Source organism: Notamacropus eugenii, chromosome 5 (genome assembly GCF_028372415.1).
Source record: "Notamacropus eugenii isolate mMacEug1 chromosome 5, mMacEug1.pri_v2, whole genome shotgun sequence".
NCBI classification, from domain to species: domain Eukaryota; kingdom Metazoa; phylum Chordata; class Mammalia; order Diprotodontia; family Macropodidae; genus Notamacropus; species Notamacropus eugenii.
In genome coordinates, this window is record NC_092876.1 from 87,824,150 (window position 1) to 87,829,270 (window position 5,121).

The window sequence follows — 5,121 nt, forward strand, 5'->3', positions numbered from 1 at the left end:
GGATAACACAGGATCTGGCAGCTTCAACATTAAGAGATTGAAGGGCTTGGGATGGGATATTTTAGAGGTCAAAGGAACTGGAAATGAAACCAAGAATCATCTACCCAGCAAATCTGAGTATAATACTTCAAGGGAATAAATGGTCATTCAATGATATAGAGGACTTTCAATCATTCATATTGAGGAAATGACCAGATCTGTATAGAAAATTTGATTGCCCAAGAGAAGAATCAAGAGAAGCATGAAAAGGTGAACAGGAAAGAAAAATCATAAAAGACTCTCTAAAGCTTAACTGTTTACATTACTACATGGAAAGAAAACATTTTTAACTCTTGAATCTTTTTTCGGTATTTGGGCAGATGGAGAGATCGTACATACACACACAGACACATGCACACACACACACATACATATATATAGATAGAGAGTACTGGGCGTGTTATATCAGAAGAGATGATATCCAAACAAAAAAAATTAAAATAAAAATTAAGGGGTGAAGGAGGAAAATACGGGGAAGAGAAAGGGAGAAATGGAATGGGGCAGGCTATAACTCAGAAAAGAGATAAGAAAAAATCATATTCAATGGAGGAGAAAAGGAAGAAGAGGAGAAGGGAAAAATGAAGCTACTCTCTCCACATGTGGCTGAAGGAGGGAATAACATGCTCACTAAATTAGATATGAAAATTTATATCACACCACAGGAAAGAAGGGGAGGGAGTGACAAGTGGGGTGAGAGGAATGTTAGAAGGGAGGGCAAATGGGAGAATGGAGTCACTAGAAATAAACACTTTTGGGAAGTGACAAGGTCAATTGTGGGGAAAAAAATAAGGGGGGATAGAGTAGGACAGAGAACAATATAATTACTATTACACAACATGATTATTATGGAAGTTTTTTGCAAAAGAACACATATTTAGTCTGTATTGAATTGCTTCCCTTCTCAGTGGGGCTGGAGAGGGAGAGGGGAGGAAGAGAAGTTGGAATTCAAGGTATTAAAATGAATGTTGAGAATTTTTATTGCATATAATCAGGAAATAAGAACTACAGGGAATGGGGTATAGAAATTTATCTTGCCCTACAAGAAAAGAGAGAAGAGGGGGATAAGGGAAGGGTGGGGTGTGATAGAAGGGAGGGTACATTGAGGGAAGGAGTATCAGAATGCAAGGTACTAGGAAGCAGGGGGGAGGGGAGTGATGGGGAGAAAAATTGGACATGTTACAAAGTGAGATAAAAACAATTAGTATTAAAACAACTGACTGAATTAATTACTCAGAATAAATCAATGACATCTTTAGTTGGGGGAAAAGAATTTCAGTCTAAATTTCCTAGAGGAAGGTAACCTCAGGTAAAATTAGGTTTTGATGGAAATGTCAAGGTTTTAATGGTAAATTTGATTTTATGATTGCCATTTAACCAGGAACCAGAACATGTATAGAAAGGCATGTAAGCCACTTCAGACTTGCCTCAAAAGATGTTCCTTAGCCAAAGTGAAACTATAATCATATCTGAAACCTGGTTATTAGAACTTGCCATTTTTAGATGCCATGGGAATATTAAGTGACTGTTCTTCTGAGTCTAACTCCAGGTATGGGTAGCAAGAAAGACGATCTGAGCCTTCAATCCTTGATGCCAGTAAGCTGGTAAGATGCTGGTATAAACTGCAAAAGGTGATCTCATGGGAAGGGTGGGAGAGCGGCTGTTCACCCTGGGCTAAGGTAGGATTCTCCTGACTCAATTTCCCCACTGACACCTGGCAGAGTTTAAGCCTGACTCAATGCAAGTGGACAATCAAATCCTGCCTGGAACTGACATGAAGTCAGGGAGATATTGTATCCTTGCAGTGTCCCTACTCTTGGTGGCAATTTCCTATAGTCAAAAGGTTTGTAAGCTTAATACCGGATCTATTCAATTATAGATTATTGGTAGGGGAACATCTGAGATTAAATCTAAAATAAAGGTACTAGACATAGGACTTTAAACCCACAATAAGTTAGGATCCTTTAATTCTTAGTAATACTGTGGAGACAACTGGGTCAAGAGCTTGTGAAGTTAGCAACATAAATATTATTTGTGTCTCAGTTAGTTAATGTTTAAAAAAAAAATTCTTTTGTGGTCCATATTGTAAATGTTTTAAAAAGAAGTATCACCTGACCAAAAGTCTGAATTGTTTTATCTGTTATAAATTGTGTTAAAAATGAAAAATAAAATTTAAAAAAAGGATTAGAACAGTAAATAGGAAGTGAGCAAAGACTGAAAGGGGAAAACCCTTAGCAAATCAGAGAGTTAATTTAGATCCCATGGAAGAAATAGCTTGGTTGCTTAGCACAAGATGGTGGAGATAAGCCAGTCCCCAAACCTCTATTGTTCAGTAGGCATGGCAGGGAGCACTTCTCTCATTACTTGAAAGCCCCAGGTCTTGTTCCCATGCCTAGGCTCCTAAGGGAGGCTTAGTTGTAATGAATAGGGTTTTCTCAGGGGTCTACAATGAGATCTGGGACAATAAGACTGACCTGTCAACCAAAGGCTCAGACCTCTTTCTTCCTCTTCCTCTTCTATGTCTCATACACATTTTGAGGTTTTCACAGTTTGGATTAAGTCAGCTTAGTGTTGACACATTCACAGAATGATATGGCTATATATTCTGGGATTTCAGCCCAAGATCCTTAAATCCAACAGTCTGGAGCCAACCTTCTCATCACCGAGACTGCACTCCTAAGTTGAACTTCAGGTTCTCATATACCACATAACTGATGCTCACAGCAGGCATCACCTTCGTGAAGTTGGGGGCCAAGCCTCTACATAGGCTAAATGCTCCTGTCTGAAGGATTTGTTTGAAGAGGCTGCTCATGGTCACTTCTGGTGCTCCCTCAATTGAAGCAGTGTCATCCTTGTCTTTAGGACTTCCATAGGATAGATGCTACTCTGGGCAATAGTGCCTGCCAGACAGCCTGCCACCAGCCTCTCATGAATCCTCAGTGTTTCCTGGTCACTACCAACAAGATGCTTGATCTGCTCATAGGCCATAAATTTAATAGCTGATTCTGGGACAATTTTTATGACATTAATGCCATTGCCACACCAGAGAGATTTGGCCCCTGTTTCTCAGATCATCTGTGTGAACCCTACAACAATACACATGTTGTTTCTACAGGAAGTATAGACTTTCATGTGCACCTTCAGCCAGTCCAGAGGGGCTGTACATGTCCTGGATACAGGCTCTGCTCCTCCTCTAGCTAGGAGATGTCACTACCACATCCCTGTCTGCCTTTCTTCCACAGTGAATTCATCAGGGACTGTTAGATTCTCTTCCACATCAAAGATTGTGGAATGCTTCCAGTACAGAATAATCTCAGGAACATTTTCAACAGGGACAAAAGATGATAATCTCTCTTTTCATTCCAGTCAATTGTCATAGTTCCACTTTTATCCATGCTCTTAAGGATTTTTTCAGCCTGTTGTTCAGAGATCTTGACCCCCAGATCCCACAGGGACTGCATGATCTCCCAAGCATCAACAGGCCCATCCTTCTTTTTGTCCAGGCTCTTAAAGACAAGTCTCAGTTTCTTCTCATGGTCTTGAAGGTAATGAACAAATTCCTCAAAATCCAGCTGCCCATCCAGGTCTTTATCTCCAGCTTTTACCATTTTCCAGAGCTCGACTTCAGTGCGATGCAGGCCACAGATCCATGACCAGGTCGTTGACGCAGAGGCCGCAGTCAGGGTTGATATCGAGCTCCTGGAAGAGGCTCCAGAGGTGGAGGCTATAGTCAGGATACCCGCACACTGCGCCGCCACAAGGGTACATTGCTGGTGACTGGGCAGGAGCGGTGCTGGGGGCTGGTAGGGAGGCCACGCAGCAACAAGGCATGTCACTCACCATCACGTGCTGGACGAGGTGGAAGGGGCTGCTGGGAGCGGGGTGGCGCGACCACAGAAATGGCAGGGAACGGTGCTCAACTGTTTATTACACATCTTAAACTAGCTGTCCCATGTTAAACTCAACATGTCCAAAACTGAACTTATTTTCTTTTCCCACAAGCTCTCTCCTCTTCTCAACTTTCCCATTTCTGTTGAGGACACAACAGTTTTTTAATCACCAGGTTTGAAATCTGGGTGTCATCCTCAACTCTTCATTCTCTATCTCTGTCTCTCTGTCTCTCTTTCTGTCTCTGTCTGTCTGTCTATCTGTCTCTCTCTCTCTCTCTGTCTCTCTGTCTCTCTCTCACTCACTCTTTCCCCAACCCTCCATCCAACCTTTTGCCAAGTCTTATTGACTTTACCTTCACAATAACTCTTATCTCTGTCCCTTCTCTCCTTTGACACTGCCACCACCCGAGTGCAGCCTTTCATCACACCATGCTTGGACTATATGTTCTTTAGTTTCCCTTCCTCGAATCTCTCCCCGATCCAAGACATTCTCCACTCAATTGTCAAATTAATTTTCACAATGTGCAGATCTTATTATGTCACCTCAACCTCTACTTTCATTCTATCTACTCCACTGGTTCCCTATTGCCTGTAGTATCAAATGTAAAATCCAGCATTATGGAAAATCCTTCACAACTTGGCCCTCTCCGACCTCTGCAGTTTTCTTTCACATCATTCCTCACTAAGTACTCTGCCATCCAGAGACACTGAACTCCTTGTTTACCTCCTTGTTTTTCCTTAAACAAAAAGACTCCATCCTCACACTCCAGTCATTTTCACTGGCCATCTCCCATGCCTGGAACTCTCTCCCTCCTCATTTCAGTCTCCTGGCTACTGGCTTCTAAGCTGCAGCTAAAATCCTACCTTCAAGCAGAAGCTTTTCCTGATCCCCTTAATACTAGGGAAGGGGGGGGGGGAAGGATGAAATGAAGGAGAGATAGATGGATAGATAGATAGATAGATAGATAGATAGATAGATAGATAGATAGATAGATAGATACATAGATAGATACATAGATACATAGATACATAGATCCTCCTCCTCCTCCTCCTCTCTCTCTCTCTCTCTCTCTCTCTCTCTCTCTCTTTCTCTTTCACTTCATCCTTTTCTCCTCCCCTTTCCTCCTGAAAGCTCTTTTCTGTTCCAGGCTGAGGAGAAAAACCACAATTCATTCCCAGCATGGGTAGCCCAGTG

General features: G+C 42.0%; 1 pseudogene; it reads right to left on the reverse strand.

The window, feature by feature from the left end:
- Nucleotides 1-876: 876 nt before the first annotated feature.
- LOC140504780 (calcium-binding mitochondrial carrier protein SCaMC-2 pseudogene) lies at nucleotides 877-4,911 on the reverse strand (annotated as a pseudogene).
- Nucleotides 4,912-5,121: the final 210 nt, after the last annotated feature.